This window comes from Oncorhynchus tshawytscha, linkage group LG04 (genome assembly GCF_018296145.1).
Source record: "Oncorhynchus tshawytscha isolate Ot180627B linkage group LG04, Otsh_v2.0, whole genome shotgun sequence".
NCBI classification, from domain to species: Eukaryota; Metazoa; Chordata; class Actinopteri; order Salmoniformes; family Salmonidae; genus Oncorhynchus; species Oncorhynchus tshawytscha.
The window spans coordinates 28,935,567-28,947,349 of NC_056432.1; the positions used below are offsets into that span (position 1 = coordinate 28,935,567).

General features: G+C 39.6%; 1 long non-coding RNA gene across 1 annotated transcript; it reads left to right on the top strand.

Annotated features, from left to right (window-relative positions):
• The first annotated feature begins 505 nt into the window (after positions 1–505).
• On the top strand, positions 506–6,524 carry LOC112248498. The gene is made up of 4 exons (XR_002953236.2): positions 506–942; positions 1,065–1,174; positions 1,862–2,490; positions 6,165–6,524. It is a non-coding gene; the product is annotated as an uncharacterized LOC112248498 (long non-coding RNA).
• The last annotated feature ends 5,259 nt before the right edge of the window (positions 6,525–11,783 follow it).

The window sequence follows — 11,783 nt, forward strand, 5'->3', positions numbered from 1 at the left end:
GCCTTTTTGACTTGAATTTATACTCTGCAGCAGAGTTAACTCTGGGTCTTCCTTTCCTGTGGCGGTCCTCATAACAGGCACACCTGTTAATTCTAACAAGGCACACCTGTTAATTGAAATGCATTCCAGATGACTACCTCATGAAGCTGGTTGAGAGAATGCCAAGTGTGCAAAGCTGTCATCAAGGCAACTTTGAAGAATCTCAAATATAAGATTCTTCCAAAACACTTTATTTGGTTACTACATGATTCCATATGTGTTATTTCATAGTTGATGTCTTCACGATTATTCTACAATGGAGAAAATTGGAGTTAGTAGATGTGACCAAATTTTTGACTGGTACTGTGTGTGTGCATATAATTGCTTTCTGTATGAGATTAAGTTCTTATTGAGATTAGGTTATGGGTGGTCACAGACAGGAGGAGTGTGTTTACATTTAATTTCTCAATGTCGTTGTGCAGGCAAGGCTATTAATGTGATTCTTTCTTTCTTTAAAACAAACATGACACGGATTGCATTGTGGCATAGGATAGGCCCCATATTTACAGTATGCTTCATTATATTCTATCTCACCGCAGAGATTATGTTGTTGTTGTAGCCCATTTGAAAAGGTTGGGACAGCGCATAGACACGTTTCGATTACAGAGAGGACGCAGATGGTGGAGGAGACCTACGGGCATTCTGTTACGAGTTTGCAGTAACAATAGGACGTATATTTATGGCAGCTGGAGTCCGTAGCCTACACGCGCTTGCATACAAAATACAGACATCTGCATACTAGTAGTTCCTCATGCCATCCAAACACTCCTTTTGACCAGTATTTTTATTTACTCTCTTTTAACCGCCCATCAGAGGCAGCTGCTCGCCATTTACCAGACCTATGCTCAAGCAACGTGACGCACTCCACAGCACGTCCTCATTTTAGAAGAGATCGACGCATGGGTAAGTTGGAATAGGTTTTTGTGCACTGTGCTTCACAAAACAATTGGTAAGGATTCGCTTTTAATTAAGAATATCTACACTATATGAGTGATAGTTTTGCACATCTCTCATCCTACCCGAAGAGGATCGGACAGCTCGAGCGTTTCATCGCACCCTTACTGACTGACACAGATGCTGCGCTGCGAGACTGGTGCATTGTGGACCTGCGGTCAAATTTACATCATTGCAAAAGGTGGGAGACCATTGACCGATTTTCTGATATTCGTTTAATAACATGACATTTGCTTCTACATTTTAATATGTGATTAGCTTCCAAGACCGTAGCCTCAGACATACAATTGTTGTCCCATTTACATCATGCGCAGGAGAACTTTAAAACAATCATAATGTATGGTGTTTAATCATTCAAGCTGGGTTTGACAAATCGTCATTGCGAGGTGCATTTTGAAATGATGTTTTATGATGCGCTCGTGTAGCACGACAGATTTATAAGAGCTAAATACCCTTTCAATACCCATTTCAGTGAAGTTTAAAGGCAAACACCTAATACAAGCAGACACGCACACACAAAGCTCCGCAGGACCAACTAGTCTAACCCTACATTAATAATTGAGACATTTGAATGCAGCAACAGCGCAGTGAGTGTGTGTGAGCCACCACAACATCATGTGCCTTGTCCGTTTTGGCAATCTGCTGTTCCACGATGGAGTTTAAAAAATGTAATCATAGGATAGGAATAATCAACATGTATTTTTCTTTGGGCAGACATTCATGCTTGCCGCCCCTCTATGGCATCAGCATGTGATGATGCAGTTGTAGTGTGCATCAATCTAGTTTTATTACAAACAGTTCTTATTTCACCCTGTCCACCTCCACTGCTGATGTTTAAATGGTGCTAATGGATGCCCTCTGTATACAGTGGCCAAACCCACAGCCCAGCTGGCAGGATGCAAGTCCCCATGACGACTGGGGTGCCCTGGTGTCCCTGACGGACTGGTGAATACAGGAGTAGGGAGAGACAGATGGGTATGTGTCCAGTATATCCTCATACTGTGGAGGGGGTTCTTGTAAAGGCAGAGGTTTAACAGCCGTTATTGATGGTAATTCTGTTTTGTGTGCTCCATTCCTTGATATTTTTTTGACTATTGTTGGTGTTAGTGGGGGCTGCCGTAACAAGTTCTTAATTTAAATGAGGTTAGTTCAAGGTAAAACATGTCAAATAAGTTAGAAAAAAAAGGTTATTCAGGTCCATTAGATACTGTTCCTCAACGCCTATGATTCTTGGTGATTTTGCAGATTAATTTAGTAACTCTTCATAGTATCTATTGGCAGTGGTCAAGGCCAATGGTCCAGTACGTCCTTGGTAGGGTTTTGGGGACAGGTGTTCCAGGGGGTTGCGTTCCACTTTCTGCTGCTCTCTGCTCTGTGTTTATCTCCAGATATATCCTGAGGAAGATGCTGGGAAGGTGCCAGCCCTCAGAGCCTATTTAGATGAGTCCACAACATGTCCTGACTGACAAGACTGTCAACAAAGCTGTTTTTAAACAGGTAACACTATTTATCAAGCTAATGTAGATTTCCATTGAAGTCATTGACTAAGACAGCACTATTTTTTGCTAAATGACCTTGTTAATTAAGGAGACCATCTGTTAACCTACATTGAGGTAGACTGTTTTCTCTTCTCTAGATATGACTGAGGCTTTGGTAGGCGTTTGAGCAATGAGACATCTCGTTACACACTGGTTCAAGGGCCTTATACTCACACAAAGAACAGTGCTACCATTGTGCTGTACAGTATCTCCTCGTGCTGAGAGAGGGGGAATATGAAAGGGAGGGTGAGACAGAAAGTAAGGGATTAGTTTAGTGTGTTTATACAGTTGAAGTCGGAAGTTTACATACACTTAGGTTGGATTCATTAACCTGTTTTTCAATAACTCCACAAATTTCTTGTTAATAAACTAGTTTTGGCAAGTCGATTAGGACATCTATTTTGTGCATGACACAAGTCATTTTTCCAACAATTGTTTACAGACAGATTATTTCACGTATAATTAATTCACTTTATCACAATTCCAGTGGGTCAGAAGTTTACATACACTAAGTTGACTGTGCCTTTAAACAGCTTGGAAAATTCCAGAAAATGATGTCATGGCTTTAGAAGCTTCTGATAGGCTAACTGACATCATTTGAGTCAATTGGAGGTGTACCTGTAGATGTATTTCAAGGCCTACCTTCAAACGCAGTGCCTCTTTGTTTGACATCATGGAAAAATGAAAAAATCAGCCAAGACCTCGTTAAAACAATTGTAGACCTCCACAAGTCTGGTTCATTCTTGGGCGCAATTTCCAAACGCCTGAAGGTACCACGTTCATCTGTACAAAAAATAGTCGACAAGTATAAACACCACGGGACCACGCAGCCGTCATATCGCTCAGGAAGGAGACGCGTTGTGTCTCCTAGAGATGAATGTAATTTGGTGCAAAAAGTGCAAATCAATTCCAGAACAGCAGCAAAGGACCTTGTGAAGATGCTGGAGGAAACGTGTACAAAAGTATCTACAGTGGGGCAAAAAAGTATTTAGTCAGCCACCAATTGTGCAAGTTCTCCCACTTAAAAAGATGAGAGGCCTGTAATTTTCATCATAGGTACACTTCAACTATGACAGACAAAATGAGGAAAAAAAATCCAGAAAATCACATTGTAGGATTTTTTAAATGAATTTATTTGCAAATTATGGTGGAAAATAAGTATTTGGTCACCTACAAACAAGCAAGATTTCTGGCTCTCACAGACCTGTAACTTCTTCTTTAAGAGGCTCCTCTGTCCTCCACTCGTTACCTGTATTAATGGCACCTGTTTGAACTTGTTATCAGTATAAAAGACACCTGTCCACAACCTCAAACAGTCACACTCCAAACTCCACTATGGCCAAGACCAAAGAGCTGTCAAAGGACACCAGAAACTAAATTGTAGACCTGCACCAGGCTGGGAAGACTGAATCTGCAATAGGTAAGCAGCTTGGTTTGAAGAAATCAACTGTGGGAGCAATTATTAGGAAATGGAAGACATACAAGACCACTGATAATCTCCCTTGATCTGGGGCTCCACGCAAGATCTCACCCTGTGGGGTCACTGATCACAAGAACGGTGAGCAAAAATCCCAGAACCACACGGGAGGACCTAGTGATTGACCTGCAGAGAGCTGGGACCAAAGTAACAAAGCCTACCATCAGTAACACACTACGCCGCCAGGGACTCAAATCCTGCAGTGCCAGACGTATCCCCCTGATTAAGCCAGTACATGTCCATGCCCGTCTGAAGTTTCCTAGAGAGCATTTGGATGATCCAGATGAAGATTGGGAGAATGTCATATGGTCAGATGAAACCAAAATATAACTTTTTGGTAGAAACTCAACTCGTCGTGTTGAGGACAAAGAATGATGAGTTGCATCAAAAGAACAAAAGAAATTCATAAAAAATCCTACAATGTGATTTTCTGGATTTTTTTTTTTCTTCTCATTTTGTCTGTCAAAGTTGAAGTGTACCTATGATAAATTACAGGCCTCATCTTTTTAAGTGGGAGAACTTGCACAATTGGTGGCTGACTAAATACTCTTTTGCCCCACTGTATATCCACAGTAAAACGAGTCCTATATCAACATAACCTGAAAGACTGCTCAGCAAGGAAGAAGCCACTGCTCCAAAACCCAGACTATGGTTTGCAACTGCACATGGGGACAAAGATTGTACTTTTTGGAGAAATGTCCTCTGGTCTGATGAAACAAAAATGGAACAGTTTTGCCATAATGATCATCGTTATGTTTGGAGGAAAAAGGGGGAGGCTTGCAAGCTGAAGAACACCATCCCAACCGTGAAGCACGGGGGTGGCAGCATCATGTTGTGGGGGTGATTTGCTCCAGGAGGGACTGGTGCACTTCACAAAAAAGATGGCTGCATGAGGAAGGAAAAGTATGTGGATATATTGAAGCAATATCTCAAGACATCAGTCAGGAAGTTTAAGCTTGGTTGCAAATGGGTCTTCCAAATGGACAATGACTCCAAGCATATATCCAAAGTTGTAGCAAAATGACTTAAGGACAACAAAGTCAAGGTTTTGGAGTGGCCATCAGAAAGCCGTGACCTCAATCCTATAGAAAATCTGTGTGCAGAACTGAACAAGCGTGTGTGAGCAAGGAAGCCTACAAACATGACACAGTTACACCAGCTCTGTCAGGAGGACAGGGCCAAAATTCACCCAACTTATTGTGGGAGACTTGTGAAAGGCTACCCAAAACGCTTGACCCAAGTTAAACAATTGAAAGGCAATGCTACCAAATACTAATTGAGTGTATGTAAACATCTGACCGACTAGGAATGTGATGAAAGAAATAAAAGCTGAAATAAATTATTCTCTACTATTATTCTGACATTTCACATTCTTAAAATAAAGTGGTGTTCCTAACTGACTTAAAACAGGGAATTTCTACTAGGATTAAATGTCAGGAATTGTGAATAACTGAGTTTAAATGTAGTTGGGTAAGGTGAATGTAACCTTCCGAATTCAACTGTATATAAATCCACCGCATTTTAACAGAGCAGTCGACCTATACTGCCAGAGAAAAAAGGCGGAGAACAAAGCAACCTGAAAGCAGAACCATAACTAAATCAGATTAGTCTAATCTGCTTTCATGGCTGATGAGTTAATGTCTGACATATGCCAGATCGGCCTATAAAATGTTTGGTTGTGTCAGGTCAACCAAGAGCTAGAGAGAAATAGAGGCTGCATTTGGAAGTGTAACCTACATATGTGGTTTACCAAGGTAACACACATGTCCTGGAACTGTAGTAATTCTTAGAATCCCGCCCATTGGCAAAAACCTGATTGCACACACAAGCCCTCCTTGTTTATGACTTGAAGTTTGTGACAAAATTAGTGACCTTTCATGTGTAGACTGAAACGGTAAAGTGCAGACTAAATGTCTGTTGTCCTCTTCACCATAGCACCATGTCAGCCTGAACCAATGCCTGCTTTTCTGCTCCCTCCATTTGTCTTAGTTGAGGTGTCCTCAATAAAACTGCCACAATGACTATTTCTCAGAGCCTGTCAAACTGTCTACTACTCCGTTCGTCTTCATCTTTCTCTGCTGCTTAGTTTTCCACACATCTTACTGTATTGTGTAAAACAGAACTCAGTGACTGTTGTCATGTCATTCCCCCTGCAGTTGTCAACGTGGTTCATCCTTACCGAACTGGGACGGGAACTGGGACCTATGGCTTTCACCCACTGAGAAAGGGGCACAACATTGGCATTCACTCACTGCTGATGGGGCACAGCCACACTTCTTTAGTTATCAATATGTGTTAGAAGTGTATCACATTGCTGTGATTATTTGCATATTTTACTTAGCCTACTTAAAATGGGATTATCATTGGCACATTGCTGGTTCCCCTTTTACTGCAATGAGCAAAATCAGTCAGTGTTTCTTGGTTGTCTTAACCTCTCTGGGAGATGTGTAGCGTCCCACCTCGCCAACAGCCAGTGACCGTGCAGGGCGCCAAATTCAAAACAACAAAAATCTCAATTAAAATTCCTCAAAGCATACAAGTATTTTACACCATTTTAAAGATAAAATTCTCGATAATCCAGCCACAGTGTCGGATTTCAAAAATGCTTTACAGCGAAAGTACCACAAACGATTATGTTAGGTCACCACCAACTCACAGAAACACAGCCATTTTTCCAGCCAAAGAGAGGAGTCACAAAAAGCACGAGAAAATTAATCACTAACCTTTGAGCTTCATCAGATGACACTCATAGGACTTCATGTTACACACTACATGTATGTTTTGTTCGATAAAGTGCATATTTATATTTAAAAAATCTCATTTTACATTGGCGCGTTACGTTCAGTAGTAAAACATGCGGTGATTGTGCAGAGAGCCACATCTATTTACAGAAATACTCATTATAAATGTTGATGAAAATACGTGTTATACATGGAATTTGAGATACTTCTCCTTAATGCAACCGCTGTGTCAGATTTTTTTTAACGTTAAGGAAAAAGCAAACCATGCAATAATCTGAGTACAGCGTTCAGACAACAAAGCAGCCAAAAATATATCCGCCATATTGTGTAGTCAACATTAGTTAGAAATAGCATTATAAATATTCACTTTGATGATCTTCAGAATGCACACCCAGGAATCCCAGTTCCACGATAAATGTTTGATTTGTTCGATAATGTCCATTTATGTCCAAATAGCTTCTTTTGTTAGCGCGTTTGGTAAACAAATCCAAACGCGCGTTCAGGTCCAGCCAAACGGTGGACAAAAAGTTATTACATCCCGTAGAAACTTGTAAAACTAAGTATAGAATCAATCTTTAGGATGTTTTTATCATAAATGTTCCAACCGGAGAACTCCTATGTCTGTAGAAAAGCAATAGAACGAGAGCTAACTCTCCTGTGACCGCGACTCGGAGCCTGTGGCACTCTGGCAGACAACTGTCTCAATCAGCTCTCATTCACCCCCACTTCACAGTAGAAGCCTGAAACAACATTCTAAAGACTGTTGACATCTAGTGGAAGCCGTAGGAAGTGTAATATGACCCCATTTATACTGTATAGATTTCCCACTTCCTGGTTGGATTTTTCTCAGGTTTTCGCCTGCCATATGAGTTCTGTTATACTCAGACATCATTCAAACAGTTTTAGAAACTTCAGTGTTTTCTATCCAATACTACTAATAATATGCATATATTAGCATCTGGGCCAGAGTAGCAGGCAGTTTACTCTGGGCACCTTATTCATCCAAGCTACTCAATACTGCCCCCCCTGTCACCAAGAAGTTAAACAAATCTACTATGAAACAAGAGTATGCACCTCACACATGGTTATGGGCTTTAAAAAAATACCTGTACCATATTAGAAATACATTTGAAATGTATTCAATTTTGAGTTTGCATCCCAATATTACAGTTTATATACATCAAAGAAGACAAACATTACAAAACCATAGAAACACAGAATTTTCAGAGGGTTTTTGAAATAATGTTTAATGATAAAAGATATGAATAACATTCCACCCATGAGTCCATTTAGATGGAGATTTGGTCATTTGACTGCAGGAAAGGGCTACTTGTAGTCTTTTATGCCACATTGCTCAAGACTTTATTGGATAGGACCACATTTCATGCCATAAGAGAGACTCATAAGGGGTGGGGTTGTAGTGTTGTGTGTCTGACACTTTGGTGCCTTGCATTTCCTTCCCTGCAATACTGTTTAACTGAGGGATGCTTTCTCTCCCCTCCTTTGTAAAATAACTAACACATTCTGATCCCCTTCCCCACTGTTCAGCTGATCAAAGCACTGACACTGCAGTTGACTAACACCTCTCTCTGATGCCTGCTTCTCCTCACGCTGTCAGCACTGTCCTTTCTCTTCTCTGTAACCTTGGCAACACTAACGCCTTACGCACCTCCAATCTCTGACGTCTAACATGACTAACAAGATTGAGTTTGCTGAGATGGCCTTGCTGTTAATTTCAATGATGTGCTCCTAACCAAGCTAGCAGGGAGCATACCCATGACAAGCCCGTGCGGATGGTTTGGTAACATTAGTCTACCCTAACGTTACAGGAGTGTTGAGGATGTTAGAGTTGTCAGTGTGTGTAGCTGTGTTGGGTATCTCTCAATCTTACCACCCTAGTTTTTAGATGGTTTCCCGAGGCCTGGTTTGTCTTGTGATTGCTGCATGTACTGGTAACTCTGAGTAACCTTAGCTGGAGTCGTAAAGAACTAACCAACACTGGGGTAATCCTGGTTTACTAACCTGGACTAACAGTCTAACATTCACTAATCAACCAAACTGAAACCCAAGCACTGGAGAAGTGCCTTGTCTGACTCTCCCTGGTTAAAACCATCCTTAACCTAATGGTCTGTTAAAACCACTGTGTGTGGGTGTACATTGTGTGTTTAAGAGTGGGGCTGTTACTGTCATTAATATTCTTACACTCTGAAACCAAACCCCCAACTGCCAACAGCTCTCTTGTCATTCCTTAATAAATACACTAACAATAACACTCTAATACCTAACAGTACTAACGTCTGCTAACAGAACTATTGTTACTAATACTCAACTGTACTATGGATGATGTTGGCTGGACTTGTAATTTCTAACACACTCACTAACCCTTTGCTTTGTGCCCTGAGTCTGAGACAGTCCTCTCACATTTTCCTGAAACCCTTCTCCGCCAGACACAGATCACCCAAAATCATATACAAGAACTATGTATTTATCCATCTGTTGTAACCTTAAGTGTGGTATGTTTCTTGAGACATGTTACTTTTGGCCCCCTAAAGCACAATGGTGAGTGATTCCAGGATCTGGGATGGAAAGCTGGATCAACCAATAGATTTAAAGAAAAAGTGCACCTAGGTCGACCACACACTTCTGCTCAGGGTGACGATTGATTAAAAAAAATGTATATTACAAATCGTACAGTAACTAGGCTAAAGAATTGTATTTCATTAAAGCTGAAGTATTCTATCTTAACAAATGGCTGACAAATGTTTGTCCCTCTGTCCATTGTGTGGCCAACCTCAAAGGTGTTGCAGCTCAGTGCTTGGTTTGCAGTCTGCATAGACACTGATGTGTAATTATCTTCTAAGATAAACCAAAGGAAATAGCAACCCTTTCCTGCTTTACTACTAACTGACTTGTATACTAACCACCCCATATGAGGCCTAACAATTCGGCCATTGATTCATTGCTCTTACTAACATACTGTATCGTCCCACATAAAACAATGCTACATTTTACTATAGTACACTCTGTAGTATCCCTGGATCATGTGTAGAAATTACTATATCATATCTGTATACAATAACCGAAAAGACACTGGTTCGAATCCCTGAGTTGACAAGGTGAAACACTTAATCCTAATTGCGCCTGTAAGTCGCTCTGGGTAAAGAGTCTGCTAAATGTCTCAAATGTAGAACAGTATACTGCACACTGTAGTATCCCTTGATCATGTAGTGCTTACTATATACTTTTGTAGTATACTGTGGAATACTATACTACACACTGTAGTATCTCTTGACTGTATAGTGCTTACTATTGGATTGTGTAGTATACTGGTGAATACTACACTCCACATTGTAATATCCCTCTATCGTGTACTGCTAACCATATACTGTAGAATACTATACTACACACCGTAGTATCCCTCGATCATGTGTAGTGCTTACTATATATTTTTATTGTATACTGTATAATACTAGATTAAATAATACAGCATTATCTGCAAAAACACTAGTAAATACTACAGCAAAGTCCAAAGTTTTTTTTAAACTATAGTTATACTAGATTATTTTAATTTGCATATGCTTCACATTCCCATCCCCCATACAGTGGTGTAAAGTACTTAATTAAAAAATAGTTGAAAGTACTAGTTAAGTAGTTTTTTTTTTAGGTATCTGTACATTATTTTACTATTTATTTTTGACAACTTTTACATTCCTAAAGAAAATAATGTACTTTTTACTCTTTACATTTTCCCTGACACCCAAAAGTACTTGTTACATTTGGAATGCTTAGCAGGACAGGAGAATTGTCTATTTCACAAACTTATCAAGAGAACATCCCTACTGTCTCTGATCTGGCAGACTCACTAAACACATGCTTCATTAGTAAATTATGTCTGAGGGTTGTAGTGTGCCCCTGGCGATCTGTAAATTAAAAAAAACAAGACAATTGTGCCGTCTGGAATTTTACAGTTTTTACTTTATCAAAAGTATATTTAAAACCAAATACTTTTAGACTTTTACTCAAGTAGTATTTTACTAGGTGACTTTCATTTTTACTTGTCATTTCTTTTAAGGTATCTTTTAGTTTTTCTCAAGTATGAACATTTTGTGCTTTTCTTCATCATTGCCCCATATCTCAGTTTGTGCTAACTATGAGTGAGATGTCTACATATATTGTCTTCCCTACAGATTATAAAAAAATAACAGATGCTCTGAACTATCTGATCAGACTCCAGTTCTACCTACCTACAGGTTATGGAACATTTTGCTATTTTTGCCCAGCAGGTTTCCTCAAGGAGAAATCCTCAATTTCTGAGCCTCTCCCGAGTCCAAACATGAGTTTGCAAAGATGGGTCAAGATTGTAAGTACCAATTGGATGTCACAAAAAAGGGGTAAAAAGTACAAACAAATACTACAAAACCTCATAGTAAATACTAGAGCAATATCTGTAAAAACTACAGTAATTACTATAGTATTTACTACAGTAATATTTTCAGTATTTATACTGTAGTAAGCTTTACTACAGTATACTAGAGTTATGTCCACAAAAACACTACAGTGAAACCTATAGTATACTTGTGCAAAAACTACAGTGAATACTATAGTATATTAGTCATGTCCGCAAAAACACTACAGTGAAAACTATAATATACTTCCGTAAAACACTACACTGAATACGATAGTATATAAATATAGTAATACTACAGTATTTAGAGCATAGTAGACCATAGTATTTTTTTCATATGTGACTCTTCTTTTAATCCTGTCACCCACTCCACCCTGCCCCTTGGTGAGATCAAACAGCATCTAGTAGGACATGCAGTATATTGTCTTTACTTCCTAAGTCATCATGAGGATAGACATCCTTGTGTCCTTGATCATATGACATTTTACTAACCTCCTGAAATGGAGTGAGAACACTAACTATTGGGCGATCCCACGTCAGTGGGAGCAGAAAATATTTTTGTTATCTCAGATTGAAGTTTCTGTGAGAATTGAAAGAACATTGGGAGGAAGGATGTTTGAAATGCTTTT